Consider the following 25,815-nt stretch of genomic DNA (forward strand, 5'->3'; position numbering starts at 1 on the left):
CTGTCTGGGAAGGATTATTGCTCTGCGCGGAGCAGGCGCGCCGGAGCCCCGAGGAAGGGGTGCTGTGGGAGGGGGCACGAGCCGGAGACAAGATCATGGGGGATTCATTTAAACTGCAGTGTCGGATCCTATAAATCTGAGGGCTTTTGCATATTTCCATATTTATATATGAAAATTCCACAAAGTGGCTTAAAGGCAATTGAAATAAAAACAGGGCTGTCAGAGCTTGAAAAGTACCGGCAAATCTCTAACAGACCATTTAATACAAACGTATGGGCTTGAAAAAGGAGGTTTTTCTGCATGCAAATGTCTGGCTGGCTCCACGTTGGTCCCCGCGTGCTGCAAGCATACTGGTGCCTCGGGTCACTCCGGCTCCGCTGGCTGGGAGGGTGCGGAGCGAAGGGGTCTTGCAGCCGGGCTTACATCCCGTGAGGAAGGCGCTGGAAGGGACTTCGGGCTGCTCTCGTTTCCCTCGGGTGCTTTCTCACCGCCTCGTGCGTGCGCTGTGCTGGTTTGGGGGTGGGTGGGGAGTTGATCTTCGTGGCTCCTTGCTTGCAGTACCCCACAGCTAGGAGCCGGGGAGGGCTGCAGGACTGAGCATCGCTGCGAGGGATGCCGGGGGCGGCGCTGGGACGGCGCGGTGAAAGCGTTTTACATCCCGCAGAGGCTGTGGTTGCGTGCAGGCTGTTTCCCTTCCCGCTGGAGACCATCTCCTCCCTCTCCCGTGAGCGTGTGCTCTTTTCCTTTCTGATCTTCAGTTATCGGTCAAAACGAGAATTCTCCAAACCACTGGTCTGAATCACCCTCGTTGACCTTCTGCTGTTTAGCGAGTCTCTTCCCACGGATTAATTTGAAGAAGCATCGCAGAGGGCTATGCTTCGTACCTGGCACGGGGCCTGAGCGGGTAGAGTGGTCCTCCAGGTTTGAAAACATACTCCGCGTATCCTTGTACTGTTTTTTTGGGTGTCTCTAGACGTTGTCCTCCTTGGCCCAGCTTGGGTACCTGGTCAGTGCTCCTTGCTGTAGGACCTCAACCCTTTCTGGCCTCCCCGAGTCAGCCCCAAATCTCAGTGCAATGTACTGTAGCTCTCAGGTCTGGCCTCTGGATTTTATATGCACCAAATGCCTCTAAAGAGAAACTCCCGCTTGCTTGATGCAAGGACAAGAGCGAGCCTCCCCCTTCCCCGAGTCCTCTGTCATTCAGGGCTGGTTTTCTCCCTCTTCAGCCCCAAGGCGGGTAGCTGAAGGCCACCGCCGCATCTTTTCTTCTGAAATCTCCAAATCAAAAGGAAATAATTAGTGGAGGACGAGAAAGCTTGGATGAAAACAAGTTGTCAACAAGAAGAAGGTGCTAATGTGTCTGTCATCCCTCTTCCCTCCTGGCCGGTCCCCAGAGGTGGAAGGCTGGGTTCTCCATCTCCGATGGAGGAGAGGACGACCCTGCTCAGCGTTGCTTGCCCGTCAGCCACGGCTGTCTCCAGACATCAGCTCTCGTCTTGTGAAGATGCATCTTGCTCTCAGGCCAGTTCCTTCTGCTGTCCCCCGTCTTGCGGCTGGGAGGGATTTGCTCCATGGACAGCTTAGGACGTCGATGGCTGTGACTTCCCTGGCGCAAGTGCTTTCAGCTCAGGTTTTATCTGCTAACGCGGATGCCTAAAATCGATTTGTATCCTAAAAGTGCCTATTTCTCTTCATTACAGAGACAGGCGTGCAGAATGAGTAGCTCAGATGTAGGTGTCTGCAGTTATTAAGTTAAGCAAGACGAATCCCAGTGTCAGCACCTCCCTTGGCTTTGCTTAAGGGGTTTGCTCCTTCTCCTGTAGGACCTCATGGTGACTTTGCTGCAGGGTGACATCCCTAGGAGTCTTGAAACTTGCTGGATATTTTCTGCCTGAGATGCGATGTCGCTTCCCGGGAGGAGGCGGACTCTGAGGCCGTATTTCTGCAGCAGTCCCACGCTCTGGCTTCCTCTTTGCCACAGGGTATACTTTTTTACATTGATTCAAAAAGCACGTAGGGTATTGGCATTTCAGGGTGTTGCCTGTCCTTAGCCTCTGAGAGGATGACTGGAACAAAACCTTGACTGGGTGACCATTTTCAGTGACAAAATACACCTCAGTTATTTCATTCCTTGCTAATTTTTGGGCTGAGGAGCAAGCGCTCGCTGTTTGCAGGTGTTTCTTGCAGTGTCCTTCCTTTGCCTTCATGAGCAAACAACATCACACGTAATTGCATCTCTAAGGGATCTTCAACTAGACGTTTCTACCTGATTTATCTTTAATGTCACTGTCGGTTGAGGCGCTTTGGGGTGATTCTGCTTTGTCAGGCTGGAGGATGAGACTCCAGGGAGGTCTCCTCTCTTTCTCTTCCCCCATCCCTCATCCCTGCTATGGTGATGCTGCTATAATGGTACACGTGGGGCCACTTAACCCCATAGGAGGAGGACACCCCAGTTCCTTTCTCACCCATGTCCTCTGTGGTTCCAGCCTCTGGCCACCAGCAGAGGTGCAGAGGTTGATTTCATCTGCCCAGAAGAAGAGGCCATGGTTTGAGGGAAGGAGCCGGGTGCCGGGGTGCAAGGCGCAGTGGCCCTGCAGAGCACGGCCAGCTCAGTTCATTGCTGCCACCTATTGCTGGGTGAGGGGAAGAAGCGGGGCTCGGCTCCAAAAATCCAGAGGTGCAAACATCTGGGGAGCTTTGCTCAAAGTTCACAAAAACCTTGGGTATAAATCTCCCCAAAGCTGTGACCTCGATGGTGGGGCTGTCACTCTCCATTGCCCTGCTCCATCAGGGACATTCTTCTGGCTGGTGCCACCAGTGATGGGTATTACGGGAGGCGGGTTTTAAGGCTGGCAGTGAATTTCTAGGGGGTTTTTGGAGGCCAGGGCTTGCTAGCTTTTAAACGAACTCTTACTCACTTCAGCCTTGGTCTTCTTGCTGCTGGCAAGCCTTGGCTATGCAGAGGAGAGTTTGCCTGGCCAAGGCGAGGACAAGTGTGGGTGAAGCTTCCAGCAGCTGGGGAGGAGGGAGGACCAGCCCAGCCTTCAGCAAGACTTTTGTCCATTCTGCAGGGCTAACGATTTCTGAGAAAAAGAGGATCCCTGCCGTTAACTGTGGCCTAAAATACTCCGTACGTCTGTCCGTAAGGACGTATGGTGCGGTGGTGCTGGTTTCTCCAGAGAGGCAATTCATTCCTTGGTCTGTTCTTGGGCTCCATCCTTCAGGTTTACGGCAGCACCTTGTGGGGATGGCTCCCAAGTCCTGCTGCCTTTCTCCCGGCAGGCCCTTGCGATGTCCCATCACCTTTTCCTCTACCTGGCATTAGAGGGCAGTCAAAGGAAACCTTCCCTCTCCTCCTGCTCCCCAGGCTCTGCGGGCTGCCGGCCAGCGCCTGCACCCACCCCGGGAGCAGAGGACTGCCCCCAAAGCGGGACCCAGCCGCAGCCTTTGCCTTGCCTTCACCCTCACCGCCTTGTTTCGGGTTTCTGGCCATGCCTTCGCCGGTCAAAGCCGCTTGCGGTTTCATGTCTGGCATTTGGGAAGCAGCATCTGCAGCGCTGATAAATCCTGCGCACCGTCTCTCCCCCGCCTCGCCCTCCGTCTCCTCCTAATTGACATCTTTGAATCTTGTCTCCGTTTGACAAATCAGGCTACTTATTATAAGTGATGACATGTATAAATATTGCAGGCATTCGTTTTACGTCTGGATACCCTGATAATAAAAGCTATCAGAATCTCTTCCCCCCCGCCTTGCATAGCAATTACTACCAAAGGGTTTACTCCTCCATCACCGGAGCGGGATGTGGAGAGTGAATTGTGTCTGTGACAGCAAGATTTCCCTCTTGCATTGGGGGAACATGGTTTTGGGCAGTAAAATGACTTTTTTTAGGCTTAATGCAGCAGCAGCACGGTGAAACCTTGCAAGCTGTGGGGTACGTAGCTGGGGGATCTCTCAGGAGCCCTTTTGCTCGTCAAATTCTGGTGGGCCTTGGTGTCTGGGGTGGCCCCGGCGAGTGGCAGTGGGTGCCATCGCTGGTCGACGGTGCGGTTTCGACTCGTGAGTGCTGTCCCTGTGCCTTACTGGAGCCCGCTCGGTGCTGCGGGAGCCCGGAGCCAGCGCCCAGCCGGGCTCTGCTCCTGCATCCTCGCTAGCACGCTGGCGGCTCTCCTGGGCTGAGGCTGTCAAATTGCAGGGTATTATTTTTAGCCTGGTTTCCTGAGGAAAAGAAGCTTATGCGATTGTACTGTCTGTCAGTGCTTTTTCTCCCACCAGGCTCCTCTTAACAAGTTTTGAACCCCTTGTCAAGTTTACCAGGAGGGATAGAGAGCTCCAAGACATGAAGTTCCTGCACGTTCTCCTGCAAATCAGCAGCCGGGGCCACCTCCTCAAAGGCGGGGATGACGCTGGGTCGCAGCACCCCTACCAGGGGCGGAAGGAGATGCTGGGGAAGTTTGAGACGAGAGGCTGGGAACGGCCTCTCCGCTGAAGGCTTAATATCCCAAATACAGATATTAAGCGCTCATGCCTTAATTAAAGTTAATTTCTGGGAGAGGCATTTTATTACAGAAGATTTCTCCAGCTCAGGCGTGTCCACGCCATCTGCTTGGAGCTGGCGGTGGCAAAGCCCTCAACCCTGCCGGCAGCGGGGACCGGCTGCGAGGAACGGCCGCTCTCAGGAGAAGGACAAGCTCCACAGAAAAGCCTCTTTTCTTTCCCCTGGCCTCTTAGTCCAGGTTATTATTGACAGTAATTTTTTTTTTAAGCGCCAGGGGAAGGTGGAGAACGTAATCTCCCATGACTTTCCTCGGCGTGGGTTCTCTGATGGCCAATAGTGAGGTTGAGCAGGCTGTCCTTCATGGGGCTATCGCCGTCTCCTTTGTCCAGCCATTGATTTTCATTAAGCTTGCAGAAACGTAATAGTTTGTGATTTCTACCCTATGTCAAAACTGGATGAAAGTTATTAAACGGTGGCTTGACTGAGATGGATGTATGTGCACGCACACACAGGAGCTCCTGTTTCTTAGGAAACTGGTCTTAATGAGAGACAGCTCCTATTAATGCTTGCTTACTTTTTCGGTTGGGGAGTTTGCTGGGACTGGAATTTTTATGGGAAATCTTAAATCAAACAATGATGCTAATAAGCTGTAATCAAAACCAGGGAGGGAAGCGACCTGCTTCTTTCTCATCCCACAACCCTTCCTGCGATTACGAAAGAAGCTCTTTTTTCTACATCAAGATACAAACCAAGATACTTTTAAAAATTTTGGTTTTTTTAACCAGACGATGAGAGTGAAACTCCGGCATTGGTTTATGGCTGGGGCCTCGCTGGGAATGTTGGAGACAGAGAGGTACAAATCTTTGCTTTGAAGGGCTTGAATCTGAGCCATCTGCATCCCTGGCCAGTACCCAACATACCAGGTTATTCGTGCTTTGTGAAGCTCTTTTTTTCTTATTTTCTTCTTTCTTCCTTTTCTTTGGGTTTTTATTTTTTTTAACCACTGACAACCACTGACGCTGAAAAATCTCTGGCCTGGGTAAATAAATTTGTCATTTGAAATGGCCTTTCTTCCCCCTCCCTGTGAGATCTTGGGTTTGGCAAGTTGACATTCTCTGACGGAAAACCATTTTGTCTCAATTTCTGACCATCCTTACTCACAGTGAGTGGGTTTTGCCCATAAACACAGAAGTTCTGGCTAAGCCTGAGTAATTCTCCTTTTAGAGGCCTTTGCTGCTGTCTTCTCCTCCCTCAAAAAGCCACCTGAATTTTGAGGCTTATTGTCACATATTTTGATGTAAAACCTGAACCTGGCTCGTGATTTATGCGGGAGAGATCCAAATGTACTCAGAATGAGCCCAGGATTCCTCATGAAGTGTTCACCTGCTTAAAGAAGGCTTTAAAAAAAAAAAAACCCTTTATTAAGAAGAAAAAAAAAGAATGAAATTTTTACTACTTAATGCAGTGATGGATTTTTTTGTGCGTGCAAACTTTAGATAAAAGGGGCAGAACTTCTAATTACATTACCTAGGGAGGCTTAATAATGTTTGCCCAAAGTATCTTGTGAAAATTCACCAGAGTAAATTTAGTTTAATTTCTGCCGAAATCCCTTCACTTCATCCCCTACTGCTTTCCAAAGGCCTTGTACGTAGGACTGGCTGAGGAAGGAGAGACTGCGGTTTCGGGTTCCTCCGAAGACGATCGTTGCATTTGGAGAAGGCTGGTGAGGACGTGGGTTTGGAGATGCTGTGTTGCGTGACCTCCCATGCTGGCAGGACCTAAGACCAGCTTCTATTGCATCTGTTTCTTGGTGTTTTGGTTTTCGAGATAGCTATTGATATCTGTATTCTTACCTTCCTAGAGTGAGTGAGAGGTACTTAACTCCAGACTAAATTTGGCTGGCTCAGCTGCAATAAGGACCAGCACTCCCTGAACGAGCAAGCCTTAAATTAATCTGTTTTGGACCTGGGAAAAAACCCAGGGGGGGTTATTTCCAAGTATCTATAAAAAGCAGAGCCCAGAAGCCCTTAAATGACGTTTGTGGAAAGCAACGTCGGGCTCTCGGGGAAGCCCTGCCGTGGGATGAGAAGTGCCTCCTGAAGCTGCGAGGGGACTCACCCGCTTCTGGTGAAGTGGGCAATGAAGCTGCCCAAGAACCGGGTGTGCCACCAGAAACTAATTAGAAGCTTAGTCGTGCTAGGACCTCTCCGTGTCCCCGTGTCACGTTGCAGGGATCTGGTGAGCATGTAGACAATGATGGGCACGGGGCCAGCTGGGGAGTATCGTTGCCCTCCCGATAATTACTGGTGTAAGAGGAACGCGGGGCTGGAAGGATCTCGTGGCTCACTGTCTCCAGTTGCTCGCTATTAAAAGCAACCACTCACTATACCCTTTTTTATAAACTTTATCGAGAGCTATCTCAATGGCAGGCGGGTTTTTGCTCCTGCTGTTCCCATGGAGGCTGTCTCAGGCCCTGGCTCGTATGATAGTAAATAGTAATTAGCCAACCTAAATGTGCTGATGAGTGGTTTATATCTGCTCTCTCCAACCTCACCACAGTACTCAGGATGTGAACTCTCGGAGATGTTCTTCATTAGCAGTTAATAGGTTTTTCTCTCTCTCCTGGAAATACTTTGAGTTGTAGATGCCTTTTTATAATTGCGTTGTGTCAGTGGCCCCTGGTCTGTTGTAGGACAGCTAAACCACCCAGGTGGGTCTCCTCGTTTGTCATCTCCACCAAGTTTCCAGCCAACACTGGAAGTCCTTGCCACTAGTCTTTTAAACCTGGCCTTGGATTTTATACTGTTGAACGTCATTCCACGTCCATCAGTCTCGTTCTCAAAGTCATCGTTTCCTTCTGAATGATGCCAAAACTCATTGTTTTGGGTTGTTTCGCCTCCTAAGCAGCGAGTTTGATGGTCGTTAAGGAAGCGTTGAATGTGTATGGTGACTGAACAGTCTGCTCAGCAAAATCCCTCCAGACTGCCTCCTTTTTTGGTATTATCTATTGTAATCTTATTATTTTTTTTTTTTTAGGCAAAGCTTTTCTTTGATTCATAATTCTTATTGTAACGTTCTCCTCCTACAGTTTAACTAATCATTTGCCCATGTGGCACAGTATCAAATGTTGTTCTGAAGTCCAGATGGTCAAGCTCTCTCACAAAAGACAAAGATTGGCTTTTGTCTAAAAAAAAAAAAAAAAAAAGAAGCTGTTATCTCCCAGAAAAATATATTTACCAGGCTTGCTTGGCAGACTCCATCTGCGTGAAATCCAGTTTGTGTTTTATCTGTTTTCTTAATTTTTTCCCTTTGAGCTGTTTCCCAAGCGGAGATGCTGCTGCGACCTGTAGCTGCCCGAGTCGCATCCTCCCGCCCCAGTCTTAAATATGCTCTCTTCTTTAATCTTATACCCTCCTTCCCTCCCGCTCCCCCTTGTTAGGCTAGTTTAAGCTAACCTTCGGAGAAAGAAGTCTCTGGGAAGCCGGGCAGCGCTGCTGAAGTGATTATTTCCACTGCAGTAAAGGCTGAAAACTGGTTACAATTATCACTCCTAGTTTTACATGCTAGCGGGATTTGCCTGTGGGGGATTAAGCTAACTACTCTGTCGTGCAGGTGAGTGTTTTGTTTTGCTCCTTTGAACCATCCTTTCTCAGGCTGTCAGGGAGTTTGCAGAGGAAGATAAAGGACGCCATCCGTATCCCGCTTTCCAAAGCCCCGCACGAGGAATGCTTCCCCTCCGCAGCGGCTCGGCTTGGAGAGATCCGTTTCGGATTGTTTTCAAGGTCATCTCAGGTGCATCTTTTTGTCCAGTGCGCTTGCGCCGCTGGAGAAGGGCAGATCCTTTTTAAATTCTTCCAGGCGATATAGCCGTGAATCAAGGGGCAGCGGGGGAAAATGAACTCGGACGTTTCGGGAAAACAGAAATAAGGAGGCTCGATCCAGCCTCTCCGTGCGGTACGAGGAGGGTGAAGCTTTCAGGCTGGCACCACGTGGATTCCCAGGGCGGAGAGTCGCTCTCGCCAGGAATTTTCCACTTAACCTTTCTTTTTGTCAGAAAATACCAGTGCAATTGGACTTTTTTTGCGCGCAAACCATTTCAACGAGCTCTTGTGACTCCTTGCGAATGGGGCCAGTGTCAGCTCCTGCGCTGCCCACCTCAAAATCCAGGGCTTCGCTAAAAGGACTGCGTAGCCTTGTGCCAAAAATTTAGGGGATGGAGTTGCTGCCTCTGGTTGATGATGCTTTATAGAAGGTGGAGTACTCCATCGGTGCCCCAAGAGGGTCGGTCCTCAGTAATGGGAAAAAGGCGGCTAATTAGGGCAGCAGACCACCATGGACAAGCAGCCTTCATATCTGGGCCTACTTTGCCAGTGGAGAAGACATCAAAAGCTGGATGGGTGTGCTTAATTTACAAGGTGGCAGCTGGGTTCTACTGGACAGAAATGGCCCAAAAGGGACCAATACAAGGTCAGACCACGGTCTTGAAGAAAAAGAGGAAACAGTGAGACTGGTCATGATTTTTGGGAAAAATAACGAGATTTGCTACGGAAAAGCAATCCAAGGCTTTCAACAGTTATGGGAGGAAATCAGGTTGATATAGCCAGTGAGCAGGATGATGAAAGTCAGCAAGAGGTTTTGTTACAGAAGATGGCCCTGCACTGCAAAACCCATATCCATTTTCGTGTCTGAATTGTGCAAAATTAGGGCATTTAACTCGTTCATTGCTCTAAGTTTCTTTGAGAGGATAAAGACCCTACAGCCCCTAAAGGATTGCGTTCTGCAAATGTCCACCCTCATAAGTGCAAAACATCCTTCCTGTCATTCCTGTCCGAGTCAAACACCCCCGAGTACCCAGCCCTGTTACCCCTTTTACAGCTGGTGTAGGAGAAAGGCAGGACCAGCAAGTGGCTTTCTGTTGGCTCTGTGGGGAGGCTGTAGCTTTAGGAGATGATTGGAATGAAACAAATCCTCGGTGAATTAATTGAAAGGGTCAATGTCTCTAGTTAATCAGTTAAAATTGCCTATAGTTAGCCAGCTGTGTCTTTCATGTCAGCTAGAAGATGTCTGTGAGGCAGGAGCCATCTAATACGTAGACTGGGTTTGTTCGGTGGTGGTTTTTTCCCTCCCCTGTGGCAAGTGGTTTTTCAGCGGACACATAGACAAGTATGTTTTTGACATTTATCTGGGTTTATCTAAGATCTAGTTTTGCCTCTATTCCTCCTTGCTGTTTTTTTTCTTTTCTCAGTTTGGTGGTGGTTGGAATAACTTGACTTAATGACACATTTTCAGCACTGATTTCAGTGGTGACAGTTATTAACGGTTTCACGATAAGAAACAGGTGTTTCAGCATGGTCCATCAGGCAGAAGAAGAACAATGCCTCCCCAATGTCATTGTTCGTGATGTATTCAATGACTGCTAGCTTTTTTTATGAAGATTTTATTGAACCTCATAGGTAGCGTTTACTATTTAGTATTCAGGCTTTGGGCAAACTAGTGGAGTGGAAAACCTTTTAATTTCTTTTTAATGCAAACATGGATCTTGCAAGACCTTGTCAAGCGATTGGAATGAGCGCAGGCTCTTGCTTACGTCTCTCAGCATCACTTGGTGGTCCCCTGCAAGAAAATCCTGGGTACTTCTCGGAGTTGTGGTGCAAGGGATGGGTCCAAGCCCGAAGGGATTGGGGCGATTCTCCTGGCTACCGCTCTTTTGCAATGAGGAGCCACACCTGGGATGGTTTGGGCAGAAAACATCATTAGTATAATAGGGGCATTGCAACAGCTCCTGGGCTCTGCTGCCACTTCTCGTGCTTTCCCATGGATGGGCGGGTAAGGAGCGATGTTTTTGATATGTCAAATATCCTGGGTAGTTTTTTCAGACAAGGTGTGAACATGGATCCACTTGCCCTCAGTATGTGGGTGAGTTTGTTGATCATTTGTTTGGCCAAGACTGTCCGTTTTTGCTAACCCCCGGCTCCTCCTTTGCTGCCGTTGGCACTCTGCCATCTGCAATCCGTCGCTGTTCTCCGTTTGCTCTCACAGCGAATAATGCCGAAGGCCTCGGGCTCGGTGTGGGCGCTGCGCAGAGCTCGGCTGCTCTCGGAGAAGGTGAGGGAGCAAAACTTCATCTCTATCTTTGCATCGCACATGCTGTGAGATTGACTGGAGGGTGGCTGCCGCAGCCGCTAACGGTTGGATCCCACCGATGTGCTGCGCAGGTCTCATGTTCTCCGGCCGTGCTCCCGGTACTCAGAGAGAAAGAGGTGAATATGAGGTGGAGTAACCACACTGGCCCTGCTCCGTGTCCTGCGCAGGAGAGATTCCCAGAGAGAGCTGCTCGCTCTGTGGTTCAGTGGAGTTGGCTCTCTGGCCAGCTGTAGATGCCAGAGTGGATATTGTTGGGTTTCTCTTGAGGGACAACTTTCTGCGCCCTTTATCTTCCCAGGGGGAAAACTCCATAGGAGCTGGAAAGAGGCAGAGCCCTCGGTGCTTGGACCGCTGCCTGAGGGATGTGGTAGTGGGCATCTTCTCTTCTTCCTCATCCTCTGAGGATGCTGTGGTCCAGCTTTGACTGTAATGTAGGGCCATATCTGCCTGATCTTGCTGGAATGGCTCTACAAGCCCTGAAAACGGGACCGGGACACTTGCAGCCTCTTGTGCCTTTATTTTGTACCACAACCTATAGGTTTGTTCCGCAACCTATTTATTTCCCGTTGATATTTGATATCTCAAAGGGTTGGATCAGCGCAAGGTTCACCAAAGGTGCTTGGTAGGTCCCCTTGGTCTTCAGCGAGGCAGGGCTGCCTCTTGCCCCAGTCCTACTGCTTGCGCTCCCTAGAGAACAAGGAGAAAAAAAGATTAATTGGTGATAAATAATGCATTTTGTTCCCACCTAAAGGTTGTTTGATCTCCATAGTCTTCATTCCTCCAGTGACAGGGAGCTCGGTGTTAATAGCTATTTGTCACCCATCGCGGTGCTTAAACAGCCTGAGCAGAGCTGTATTCAGCTAATACATCTGTGCCACAGGCAGGGCTTCCCATTATTACTTTCTTTACAAAAATTTAAAAAAAAGAAATAATTTCTGCTCTCCTGTGGTGACTTTTCACAGCAATGTCTCGAACTGAAACAATTAACGAGCATTAAACATCTTTTCTCTGGGAAAGCGGCAATCAGGAGAGAAGATACAGTATCCCTCTAAAATCTCCCCGTACATATATACATGCACACAGAGCCCCTTCAAGGCTGAGTAGAATTGGAAGTGATAGTTACCAGTATAATATTTAAATGAGCGTTAATTACCATAAACCGTTTGGATTTTAATGTCTCCTTCTGTACAGTATGTAAATCAGGGCTGGAATGGGCTTGTGAGCATGCATTGGGCCTCTGGTGTTGTGGATAAAAGGGCCGATTTTTAGCACTGGGATTTAGCCGCGTGGTTTCCATTAATGGTAATGGGAGCAATGGGGCCAAACCCTGGCCGCCGTGGGGAAGGTTTCCCTTCTCATCTTCAGAGACGGCCCTGCCCCAAGGACGGCTTGTGCTCGCTTTCCCATCCCAGCTCCCGACCTGGCGAGGCTTCCCGAGGAGGAGGCTGGTTAGACGCCGAAACGACTCAGGTTTGCATCTGGCTGGAGGAACGTCTTGCCGTCAGTGTGAGGTAGCAGCTCTTGCGCGTTTTATTGGGCACTAAGGGTTTTTTTTTATGGGGTTTTGGTGTCTAAACCGTGAGTGATGTAATTCCGCGGTACGTGGTTGGCAGTGCCGTACTTGCATCTGCACTCTTCGTCTCCTGTCCTCCCTCCATTCAGCCTGGCTTGCAACCCCGAGCAGAGGGGAAGGGACTTCACGTGAAGCCGCTGGAGATCGGTAGATCTTCAGGCACCTTGTGATAACTCCCCAGCCCCCCTGTCTTGTCCTTCCTCTTTGCCCCCTTCTCCCCCCTAGTTTGCCTTGCAAAGTGGTCTCATTATAAATGCATCAGCCTCTGCCGGTCTCACTTGCACAGCCTTCATTTAGCCCTCCAAGCTCGATTACATCTGAGGATGTCTTGGGGTAATTAAGTAATATTAGAACATTTTCTTTTCTATTTTTTTCCCCTTCCCTAATGCAGCTTTCAAAGCACAAGCCTCAGTTCTCACCCACTGGAGCCCACTTCTCCGAGCCTCTGAATTCTCCCTAATGTACCTCGCCATGAATGAAGGCTAATTACATTTCTGAAAGATGTCATTAGTGTCATATTCATGCTGGGTTTCAGAGAGCTAGTGTGCAGCAGGGAACGCTCCCTTAGGTGTCTTTCAGCTTCACCACGCGCGGTGCCACCGGCGAGGAGTGGGGTTCAGGCTGGCCCCACTTTCTGGACAGCAAAAGGGGAGCTCAGCGGGCGAAGCAGGGATGCTTTGGGCTTTGTTGTGAGCAATCTCTTGCCTTGGATCCTTCATCTCCGGAGCTCATCATGGTTTACAAATATTAACTAATTAAGCCTCTCAGAGCTCCTGTGAGATAAGGAATTGCTACTCCAGCGATTGGCATCATATCTGCTCTCTTCTCTAAGCATCGGACAGTGCTTTTCGCTATAGAGAAGTAAGGAGGCAAATCTTAAAGCATGCAAAAAGATAAGTGATACTTTTGGATTATCTGGCCATCAAATCTGCTGGCTGGTGGCCAGAAATCCGGACCTACCGCAACAGGTACCTGTGACATTGCTTTTGAAGCCTACAGTCCACTCTTACGTCCGTGTAAACCCAAATGAACTCTACTGACTTCAGCAGAGGCTCCTCAGAGGCTTCCCCAGAGGGAAGAGAAACCAGAATTTGTCTCTTTGGGTAGCTCATTGTTTGCATCACCGATGGGATGTTGGTTCCCAAGGAAACAAAAAAAAAATGGTGGTCACATGTTATTTTGGTTTTTTTCTCTCGCTAGGTGGTTACAAGGACAACGTCCTGGTTTTACACTACTACTGCTCTCCTGATCAGCCCAGTGTGAGGTGGCCACCAGGCTCCCACTGGTGAGTACTGCTTTCAGGGGGTATTAGATGCTCATAAAAAGAAGTCACATATAATTTAGGGTAAAATTGCCATGAACACGCTTGTTCGTGTTGTAGTGTGTTGCATTTTGTTGTCCTGGAGAGATGCATTAGCTCTGTTAGTGGGGCTGGAGTTTGCTGCCTCTGGAAGAGGTCAACTATCCCAGGCGGTCCCTAACCCTGGGGGGAGCCTGACGTCCCCCTCTGCCTGCCTGGCTTTTTGGGGCACTGCCGTAAGCGGGGTAGGGACGGGGGCATTTCTGCTGTGGCCCAGGCTCACTGCAGACCAAAGGGGATGGTGAGGGATGCTGCAGCCCGGCGGACTGTGTGCAGACAGCAAGTGATGTGCTTGGCACTATTTCTTCCCATCTTCCACTTCAGTGACCGCTTGATTTCATTCTGCTGCATGACCCTAATGTTGGGTACCTCCTTGACCCTGTATGGAAGAGCGCATTGAAGTCCAGGATATCCCACAAGCTTTTTTGGTTTTGTTTGATGTATTTTTTTTTTTCCCTTTTCAAGTTGATTTTTGGCCGAAACAATAAGCAGGAACCAGAAGGAAGTAAGACCTGGCTTTATATCACATAGGAATGGATTGCAAAGCTTTCTTAAAGACTTATATGGGGGAAAAAGAAAAACTGCTCAAAGATGGGTCAGAGTACTTGGGTACAGCTGCCGCAGTTAATTTAGGTCAAGCTGGGCTCTCTGGCACTGTCTGATTTGTGGTCGTTGGTGGGCAGCTGGCCTTGGAGGCACTACACCCATGCCAAACGATGCAGGGCCATCTTCATCTTTGGGCATCTCTGCTACAGCCTCCTGGCTTTTAGGAAAACCTGGATGTGCGAAGGGGAAGGCTCCCCCTTGTCCCTCCTCTCTGAGCAGGAGCACGGTGCGGCCAGGAGCCCTGACGGTCCCAGGCGGGGCTGTGTGGGCTCTGCTTTGCGGGGACGGATGGGCAGACTGGCTTTTCTGTTTCGTGCACTGCTGTGAAATTAAAGGGATTTTGGAAAAAAGGCTGCACTGGCAAAGCTAAGGTGCCCTGGGAAATGTTGTATGGAGAAGCTAATTGTCCGAGGTGTGGGAATCTCGGGCTTTCCCACAGACTCTGCCTTTCCAGTCTTGGCCAAGCTGCCAAGCTCTCTCCCGTCTGGAAAAGGAGACAGACGTTAATTGAGAGGCTGTGTTTAATTTCGGGGGCAAACGTAGGATCTGGGCTGCGAGGCAGCCGCAGGGGGGGAACCGCTGCGTGCAGGGATGGACCGGAGCAGCTGCCTGGAGGTGCAGGTCCAGTCTGCGCCCCGAAGAGCAGGGGAGGCTGAAGGGAAACACAGCAGGCAGATTACTCCAGGCCAAAGGAAGAGTGAGTCACAGGCACAGAATTTGGGGCAGGGAGAAACCTGGGCTGTAGCAGTCTGGTAGGTAGGAGAGTCCTAAACCAGTTCATTTCTGTACGCCGAGATAAGCCCGGGAACCTGCGTTCGCTCTGGCCCCGGCCGGTCCCATCTGCGATGAGCTGGCAGGGTTTTTACGTAGACCCAAACCGCCTTTAAAACCTCTATTTTCCGCTTGTTGATAGCGGTGTAATTCAAAAGCCATCCTACTGAAGGCAGAGTCCTGGCAGTGCCCGGTAGCAAAGGGACAGGAGGCAGGAGCTGAAACCCTGTAGCTGGTCCAGCCGCTCCTGGTGTAATGGTGCCTATCCAAAGGAGTGCTGTGACTTTACTACGAACACCACATGTTATTTGGCCGTATGAATGAGAGCCAAATTCCTGAAAGACTCCCGTAGCCTGTAATCAGCTGCAGGCCAGGGCTGCCTGTGTTCCCACGAGCGTCCCATCTGTCCCAGGTCGGGGAACCGCAGCCTGCGGCGGCTGCAGGGGTCCTGGGGGGGCTGGCGAGGCTTCCCAGCGTGAGAACAAGCACCTTATCTCTCCATGGTCATCTAAGGTTGAGGAAAAGTCGAAGATAAACAAGAAACTTTTCTGAGCATATTTAGACCACTTGAGGTTGCCCACGCTCTAACGATACATTCTGCAGCTTACAGAACCTAGTAATTACAGCTAATAAGTCCAAAATGTGTAATTACCCTGTAAGCACTTTGAGCTAGAAGGCAGAAATAAGCATGGTCGTTACACACTCGTTAGGTGATCTATCACTTTCCCGGTTCGGCATGCAAAATCCAGGAGCGGCGGACGGTGTAGCCGCTCTTTTCCCCAGCCTCCATCCTCAGCAGCGCGGGGTGAAGGGAGGAAGCCAGCTCATTTTCCTGCATCCATTGCCCAGCCGAAACAGCTCCAAAAGCCAGTTTCCTTTTCTGAAGAGAGACGATTCCTGATCAGATTTTCAGATCTGCAGTGGGAGGCTCTTGAGGGGAGGTTGTGTTTGTTTTTTCTTCCCGCTACTTTGCTTTCCTTCCTAATTAAAGTAGCTCTTTTGTCAGTCCCTGAATTTCTTTCCACCCTCCAGTTTTCCCAGAGAGGCTTCTTAACGTTTCCTGCCTCTAATCAATACACAATTTATATGCAATAACTTTGTCCAGAGAATAGGGAAGCAGCTATCAGGGTTTCTCCTGTAATTTTAGTGTGCTGTAGCCTTCGACTGAAGGTCAATGCGAGCTTGACTATGAGTGATTTTTACTGTCTTTGGGCAACCCATCAGCAAAATGCAAGCCTTGTAAAACCTCGACTCAATGCAGGCCGTAACGGATAGCGCTATGCAACCTGCCAAGCACACCGTGAAGCTGGCTTCCTCGGCAATGCTGCACATGGCAAAGCTTCATCTTATGCTCGTGCAACCCTTTTTGGTGGAAGGAGGGGACCCCACGCCTCCACGGAGCATGATAGATATCCTGACAGATGCTATTTTCCCTGATTATACGGGTAGTGGGTGCTTTGATAGCGGGTGAAGCTGGTGCCCGCTCAGCCAGCGAGGAGAGGAGCTCCATTAGGCGCCCCTGGGGATGGCAAGACAATTCTGCAGAGAGGACCTTGCGCTGGGGGAGCGGGCACCTCGTTTAACCTGCCTCCCAGCCAGGCTCGCGCTCATCTGTCTCCTGTCACTTGAGAGCCCGCCGTCACCTCTTCAGCATCCCTCCGGCTGCGGCTGTACCGCTACGGCTCCCACCGGGAAGGGGACAAAAGGACAGAGAGCAGGAGGGGCAGGAGAAGATATTAGTAAGGACCAGAAGTCGTCTCCATCCTCAGAAATGAAACTTCGGGAGACGGATGTCATCCTCTGTGCTCGTGTGTACCCTAACCCCCCCACGAACATTGCCTGGGGGGAGTGGATATGTCCAACGGGAATGACCAAGGCCACTCCACGCCATTTTTGGGTGTCCTATCGTGCCTCGCAGCGGCGGGATCAAGCGGGGACGCTCTGGCTGACATGCTTAACAAGCAGGGAGGCGCAGACTCGCGGCCATTTGGCGTCTTATTAATCACATTTAATGTGTAGGTTGCTTTAGCGTTGATCATTTTAAAATTCCCTGTCGGAAAGGTTACCTGTATAATTATAGGTATAAATCTCAGGGACGTTCTTGCCAAAACAAATGGAGCGTCTCATGCTCAGGCCAGGGATGAACCCAAAGAAGCCGTAAAAAGGGTTTGCAGTGACGGACCAGGAAATCTGCACCCAGCGCAGGGCTGAGAAGAGCCGCCTAACTTCAGAGAGAAGTGAGGCATTTGTATACTTGGGAAGAGTTCCTGCGGTTGTCCTGACTTGTACAAAAGTAGGAGCTATTGATCGCCAGGCTTCGGGCATTAAGCGATGCCTGAGTAGGCAGAGGCGAGGAAGAAGTTTGTTCCCAGCCACGTGGGTGCTGCAGGGAGGGAGGTGGGCGACCTCACCACCTTCTGGCACCCACCAGCCCTGCCACCTGCTGCTACTGGTTTCTGGTCATCGATGGCAAAATTGGGAAAGGCTCCAAATCTGCCTTGCCTGCTGCTGACTCCACGTTGCGGTCGGAGCTGGCGTTGGCAGTGTTTCTCAATAGCGTCTTGAGCACCATCGGGTGCAGGCTTGGGAAGGTGCTGCACAATGCATGAGCGTGGCCCTAAGGGTCCCAGCTGGTGGGGCTGGATCAGGCTCAGATGGTGAGGAGTCATGAGGTGCCTCCTCCTGAAGGGTCTCAGGTGTGGGTGAGGAACCTGAGGATAACCTCTTCATGAAGCAGATCTGGGAAGTGCTGATAAAGATCCTCGGTTAGCGGCAGAAAGCTTCAGTCTTTTTAGTCACTGGCTGAAAAATGCACGTTATTTGGTTCTGTTAGGCCCAACTCTATTTTCTTCACTATCTGCTTGGGGTTTTTTTGACATTTGAGATGCACAGGCTAGGTGAAAAGTCTATCAGAGCATCATTAAGTCCACATGTGCCCTAGAAACCTGGCGGTTGGGAACTGCCTCTCCCCTGCTGCAACACCTTGTAAAACCAACCCCATGCCCTTTCTCCTCTTCAAATTGCAGATGCCTCTGGATCAGAGCAGGTCTTGGATGGAGATATTCACACTGCTTCACACTCCTTGACACCTGAAGGCCACGTTTGTCCACCTCCCCCCTTTCTGGAGAGGATATTAGGTGAGTAGTTGGAAGGAGAGATGCTGGTTTGGGTTTTTGGTCTGTGCCTGTGCTTCAGCACTCAGAAGGATTAGTCATGGTTCACGGTGTCATAATAAATTAAGGTGCAAGGACAACAGTATATTAGAAGTAAAATATTCTGTATTAGCAGTAAGAAGAAATATTAAAGACTTCGGTCTTTTGGATTGCTAATTGCAGGGTGTGTTAATTGCAAAGCAAGCAATACAGGCTCTTACCTAAACTCCAGTGCCCATAGCTTACATTATGAATAGCAAGAAGAGTACATGGGACGTCATCTTGATAAAACTAAGACAAACATCTAAAAACACTTAAAATACTCGTCTGAAATCATCCTCATGTCTCTGTGGTATCCCAGTTAATCACAGCCCTCTCTAAAAGCACTGCCTGGGTTTTGTCTTTTACACTTACGTTAGTTGCTTCCAACTTCCTCATCAGCCTCATCTATAAATTCAGACTGTTGTTAAATAAGACTGGTGCCACACAAAACCACTTCTCCCATCCCCGTGCACTGTCTTAACGATTATTCCCTTATCCCTTTATATAACTGAATCAAGCCTGACACTTAAAGCACTCCCTTAGGGAAGTTATTGAATTTAACAGGACTGAAACCAACAGGGTTCTAGAGAAGTGCTCTAAAAAACTGAGCAAGATAATGGAAAACAATATCCTTTCTATAAGTTTCTGAACCACCCTATAAAATTCTATGGCAAGAATGAGATTCCGTAGGATTTTTTTGCCCATAAAGGCTAATTATGAGTAAATTGGCCCCGGTGCTTTTATTGCTGAGCCCCCAAAACTCAGTAGATACTGCTGTCCTGCTTTGTCTTTCCCAGGCAGGAGGATGTTTTGGCTCTACTCCTTAACAATTCGTTCTCATTCCGATCCCAGATGGGATCTTGTCTAATCCAGACCTGTGGTATAAAGTTCTGCTGTAACTTGCTTCCTGACCGGCTCTTCCCTGTGAGTCCCCCACCTTCCAACAGTGTTGGCTGCTTGGCCATCTCTTCCCCCCCTGCTCCCTTTTTTTTTTTTTTGGACTTCTGAAGGAAGCTTAACTTGTTCTCTCCATTTCGGCTCGAAGGAGAGACAGTGGATGGGAGAGGAGAGGCAGAGGAAATATGAGGCACTGTGAAACAGAAACGGGGCAAAGATAACGATTCTCCAAGCTTTTCCAATCCTTCTCCCGGCTTCCCAAGCCAGGAAAAAAAAAAAAACCCACCCGCTTAGGCCCTCAGGTGTCAGGAAAAGATGTTTTTCATTGGACAAGGAGGATTACGGAGTGTCCAAAGCTTTGACGCTACAAGGGATTTTGTATTACCTTGCCTGATAGTTCTCCCAGGAGCCTGTGCAAATATTCTCGTGAATGAAAACTACGGAGCTACTTCGCTGGTATTTGCAATTCCTTTTATTCACACCGACTTTTTCTCGCTGAGATTGCTCACACAAAGGGCGAATAAATATTCTAAGTGCTCATGCCTGAAATGCTTCTGCCGATGTTATGAAATGTTCTTTTTTATTATTTTTCTCGGTGCATTCAAACAATTTCGATTGATGAACCTTAAAAGAAACTCCTGCGTGTAAGGGGAAGGTGACTCAATAAGGGAAGAGAAAGAAGATCACGTGGGGGTATTAATGTCATTACCTACTCACCAAAGTGAAAAAACCTGGCAGTGACTAGGGGACATCCGGATATTAATCGAGAAGCTGAAATGAGTTCATTTAACACTCCTTGCACAGATAGTAGATGTTTCATCCCATTGACTTGTTTGTATGCGTGTTTTGTTTTGTGCTCTTTAACAAGAGGAGGAGGGGGGGGAAAAAAGATGCTCGCTGTAAATAATTCAACTCGCTCTGTTCTCTTCTTTAGAGCGGCGGATGCGGCGCCTACATTTGAAGACGTGGTTCAGGCTGTGCCCCCTTCTCTCCGAGGCGTACCTTAAAGTTGGCTTTCAGCTCAGCGTGATGTGATCGGAGGTGACATTGCATTGTTCTTGGGACAGAGTAGGTAAAAAAGCGCTGAAAAGGAACTGTGAAATTCATGGCTTGGCGCAGCTGAAGGACCCCACTGGGAGGGATGGGGCTTTCTCGGCACAGGGAGGCAGATGCGGCTCTTTGCATCACGGTACTAATGCACCTCCGGTTTAGTCCTAAGCTTTCTCTCCCAGTACCTTGAACTGGGACGAGCAGAACTGGCTAAAGAGACCCAAGGAGTTGTCCCAAAACCATAGCATCAGTCTGCATCCTTTTCTCTTGGTGGACCAAAGTCCTGGGCTGCTCAAAGCCTGCTGCCTAACTGGTGTCAACTGTTTCTCATTGTCCGCCCCACGCGAACACCACCAGTGGGGACAGCTGCCTAAAGCCATCTCGGCAGAATGGCCGTGGAAATATTCAAAATTAAGGCTTTTTTTTCTTTAGTGGTAGATAGAACGTCAGTTCTGTTTCTGGAATTGTTTTTAAAATAACTCTCAGTCCAAGTATTCTCATGTGAAGGATTCAGGACTATAAGAGGGGACAGACGTGTCTTGTTTTGTTCAGCCGGAGTGAGGTTGCTGATCTTTACAAGTGCTCCGAGGCACCCAAAATAAAGATCCCCTCTCCTGGGCTGCACCTTCCCCTCCGGAGCGGGTGACAGGATGCTAAACGCACGGTCGGCATCTCCTGCACCAAGGCTGAATGTGTCCCAGACCATTGACCGGGTCCCTCAGTCGGAAAGGGGGATCTAAGACCTTGGTACAACTGGATCCTGGCTCTGGTTGGCAGAGACACCCTGAGTCCCCAGTAGCCTGCACCGAGAGGGTGGTAGAGGCACCAGGTATGTCTTTTTGGGTCAAAATGCAGAAGTGAGCCAGCTGGTGGTAAGCAGCACGTAGCCTTTAGCTGGCGTGTCCTTCCCGCTGGGACAAGCAGGTCCTACCCCACGCCTCGTCATTTGAACCGAGCGAGTCCTCCGCTCCTGGCTCCATAAAAGTAATAGGTTATGGCAGGTGGTGGGAGGAATAGGAAAAATGGCAGCTGGGTAAGTGCTAAAGAGGCCATCTGAGTAACTTGGGGTGATCTTCCCAGCGTGACCAGTCAGGCCAGGTCTGGCAGGGCCACACCATTTCCTCATTACGGTGCCTACAGAGAACTCAGATGTCCAACCTCAACTATCAGCATTTTGCGTTTCCAAGGCAACCTTGGCTTTAACAGCCTTCATAATGACATCATTTGGTTGAAATGAGCGTGCATGATCTTTTGATTACCACTGGAAGTATAAATTAGGTTACTCTCCCCGCCCTCAGCCACTTGAAAAATAAATGCATTGGAGGGAGGGGGAGAAAAAAAAAACCCTCAGAAGAGGGTGAATGGAAAAATCAATTTTTACATTAATGGAGTCTTCGTTCAGCATTTCTTTTCTTTATAGATTTAGATAACAGTGATATCTTAGTTTCACAGAGCAAAGAAATTAATTACTTACTAATGGTGCAATTCAGAAATTAATTTATGTTATCCATTTAAATGTGTCATTATTAATCAATTTAAAGGAAGGGACCTGTAAGCCAGCACCATCTGAACTGACTTATGTTGCCGGCGGAGTGCCCCTGCCCCCTCCTTGCCGGCAGACGCACCCTTCCTGCTCTCTGCAAGTTGTTGCACCTCGAAGTGCTCTGGCATCCCTGATGCGAGGGGGAAAAAGGGATTCCTCGGGTCCTGATGCACAGGTCCACCCTCAATGCGGTTCCCTCGGTACGGGCCAGTGCCAGGATGCTGCAAAGATTTTAAGGCTCTTTTTGTATTTAAGTTACTTGAATTCCTGGCCTGAGGTTCAATTTTTTGATATTTTTTTTTTTTTCCCCCCATTTAACATGCGATGTACAGAAAGAGGATGCGGTCTCCCCGAGGCAGCTGCCTTGCGGAGATATATTGCTGCTGCCTTCCTCGCAGGTCTTGGCCAAGCCGTGGGGTTTTAGCACACCATGGGCTCCCTAACAGGGTCAGCATGGGGCAGCCGCCTTAGGAGGGTGATAATTAAATTGTCACAGATGGATTATCTTGTTTTTACTGCTGCGGTTAGGTGGGAAGAGGTAATATATTGCACAGGACTCTTCTTTTTCTGAGTAAGGCTTGTCCCAGGCTGAAAAGGGGAACCCCATACCATGCAGTAAATCATGAATAAACCAAAAAGCGCTGCTCAAATTCTCCTTGAAACAGCCAGGATTTCAGTATGTCGCCGCTTTCCGTACCTGGCTGCTCGGGCTTCTCCCTGGCAGGCGGAGCCTGATCTAATGGTTTATGCTGTTTGTCTTATTAAAGCCTCCAAAAATGTTGGATCTGCCACATATTTCTCCGTGTGCTCCTTGGAGCAAACGGCAACGCCGATGACTTGGGAAGACCATCTGCTGAAGGATCCTGTGTTCAGATGTTTGGCTGCTAGTGTAAGGGTGGGACAGCCAGTCCTTTCCTGTAATGAAATATTGTCACGTTAATTTTGATGATATCCCACTGTAAAACAGAAGGATGTGAAAGCCTGCAATTTGAGAGCCTACGTGGCACCTATCTATCTGTATCTATATACAGGTTATTTCTTTCTTCTTTTTTTTCCCCCCTTTTTCTTTAAAAAGTTGTTGCATTCAACATCTGCTGTAGTGATAATACTTCTTTATTAGGTCTGGAGAAGTTTAGACATGTGCCGATGGTAAACCAAAGCCTTTATCTTGCTAAAAGGGTTTCAGATTAGTTTCATGTTCTTCCTCAAAGTTTTGTTTTTCAAACCGATTACTGCCCTGCTGCCCACACCAGGCAAATTTCAGCCTGAAAGTTCTCTTTGAGCTAAAATACTTTCTCTGTGAAATGCTGAGCGGCGAGGGCTAGAGGCAAGTAAGCAGCAGGTTGCAGAATTAATCACGAAATCATTTAGCACCTGTGAATAAATACTTGTATCTGCAGTCTTTTTTTTTTTCTCTGCTCCCCTTTGTTCTGGATAAATCTCTGGCTTCAGAGCAGAAAGACTGGCGAGAAGCAGCTGAGATTTAACAATTTGGTTTAACTTTGCGCTGGAGCAGATTATGGAGCGTCCTCTCCCTCCCTCTTGCCAGCTCTGGTTGGGGATCACCAACTTCTGATGGCAGGGAGGTAACCCAGAGCTGGGAGACGGTGACAATATCCCTCTTGCTACCCTTTCCAAAGTGCTCACGTGCCTATGCATGGTAACAAGACTTCAACTCATCCTGGCTTGTGCCTTTTTGGAGCCAGAGAGAGCCAAAAGATACCACACCCTCCAGCCCATCCCTTGAGCCTCCTGCACCCACGAATAAGAATTTTTTTGTGATTTCTACCATGCAACAATCCATTCCTCCCATAGTCCATAAGTCATGAGATAACCTTGGCAGTGGGTTTACTGACTGGGCTCTGGAGGGTTTGATGTAGGAGTCAAGCCTTTATTCATTGCGAAGCAAAAAGAAAAAAAAAAAAGTAAAAAATGTTAGTATATATAGCATTCAAAAGCTTTTTGCAAACTGAGAAGGAAAGATAAACCCGAGTTAAAGACCTTGACTTTCAGATGTTTACTGCTGATTATTTCCACCCAATTTTCAGAATCCTTGTCCCTTTTTAGGATGAGAGAAGAGCAGTCCGGGGCATTGGCAGCCTGACTTTTATTCATTTTCCTCCTCTTTCCTTTCCTCCTTGTCCAAGAGCCGCAGAATACAGTGGCTATGTTTTTTTTTCTGGTGCCCCCGACTTGCATGGAGGCATGCTCTGTTCTTTTTTTTGTGTGTGCTGACAGCAGCTCCATAAAATTAGGGTCTAGGTCCTTGACCACCCTTACTGCTTCAACCTGGTGAATTAATTTTGAATTGCCCTTGCTCCTGAGCTACGAATGAATGGCTCATGTGGGATGACGTGTGCCGGTCCAAGCCTATCTTGTCCCCAAACTGCTACGGCACGTGATAAGTAACTCCAAAACACGCAGCGCTCGTGAGTTACGGTACCTTGCTGCTGTGCAGTTTCATGCACCCCTGGCATGGGAACATGGGCCCTTTATAACCCAAAAGGCTCACATTTTTGGGATTCTGTGGATTCCCTTATAAAACAACCCTGAAAGGATCCCTGATAGGGTGGGGAATAGAGCAGGGTGTTTGCTTGGCCTTGCGTCTCTTCAGCTCTGTTGTTTTCCTTTGCCTGGTTTAGAGAATCTTGCCCCAATTTTTCTCGCATCTGTGGTGCGCGTCACCAGCAGTCCCTGCCGCAGGGAAGGGAGCAGGGTGGTTTGGAAGTTGAATCCCTCCCTCCTCTAGCAAAGATCCAAAGACTCCTTGGACCCTCTGTGTCTGGCAGGGACTCCCCTCTTCTAAAGTACAACCTGTGCTACCACCTGCGCCGGGGTCTCGAGATCCTCGTATACCCCCAGCCTTGGCAGCTGCCCCTTGCACTGCTCGTTGCTGATGTCAATGACACATAAGAAGTCAATCGCAATATTATGCTTGCCCAAAGAAAAAGGTAGCATGGGGAAAATGCATTGCAGTAAGCTACCCTGCCACTCTGTAGTAGGCTGCAGGCAGCATTTTGCAGACAGAGTCACTTTTTCCACATGCACATCCCTGCCGCAGCGTGACTGAGCCTACGAGGGAAGGGGTAAGGTCACAGACAGCCGTCCTCTCCCACCTTCAGCCAGATTGCTGCCCTCGGGTGCTTGCTATCATCAAGGCTTGAAGTTTTAATGCATGAGGAGATTTGGTGTTTGAGCCGCGTTGAATGATGAGCTGCCTCCAGGCTGGGCAGCGTGCCCTTAACCCTGCAGCTCCGGGTCGGAGGTGGTGGTTCGGTTATTGCCACGGCCTCGGTGGGCACGGCCACCCCATCACTGCTGCGTGCACCCGTGGAGGAGGACGGCACGGGCGTTCCTGCGCCATCATCGCTCACCTGGAGAGAAGGGGGTATGGGGAAGGGCTGCCCAGCCAGCACGATGCTGCTGCTTTTTCAGCCTTCTAGCTGAAAGCTCTCGAGAGGCAGGGAAGATGTATGAAGGGGTGGGAGGGGAAGCAGAAAATAAACCCTCAGCAAGCCCTGCCCGGGAAGTGCCGTGCCGGCAAATAGAGCCTGGGTCAGCAAGAGCGGTCGGCTGCACCTCTTTGACTCGACAACTTTTCTGCTGGCGGCTGGGGGAGTGGAAGTAGGTTTTATGGTCCTTGTTGCCTGTCTGTCTTTGCCGTTCTGTTAAATCAAGTCCCGCTGCAGGGATATAATCTTGCCCGGCCAGGAGGCTTTGGAAATGCCGCTCATCTCCTCCTGCAATGGGTGTCATCATTGCTGCAAGGAACAGATCTCGATAGAGCTTCGTCTCTAATCCCGTCCCGCGTCCCCAGTGACAGCTGCAGTGTGCAGAGCGGAGCCCCGCGGCAGCAGGGCTTAGGGCAATTTGCTCCCGAGCTGAAGCTAATCCCTAAGGATGGTTACCAGTTTAAGACCCGAAAATAGGACCTTTTTATGACTTCCTAGCCATTTCTTTCTCTCCTTCCATTCTTAACAGTGCGATCCGCGGGGTCTTTGTACCTATTGCCACAAACCAGTTTTCCCCACTCCCTAGGTGCGATATTTAACCTAGCAGGCGTTATCCAATGTGATTACCTGGGGGTATATCTTGAAAATAAGAACCGAGACCCATAATTCAGGCTATTAAAATGTGGGAACAAGATCCCCAGTAAGACAATAGAACATCTCAGCCTGAAA

This window comes from Calonectris borealis, chromosome 7 (genome assembly GCF_964195595.1).
Source record: "Calonectris borealis chromosome 7, bCalBor7.hap1.2, whole genome shotgun sequence".
NCBI lineage: Eukaryota > Metazoa > Chordata > Aves > Procellariiformes > Procellariidae > Calonectris > Calonectris borealis.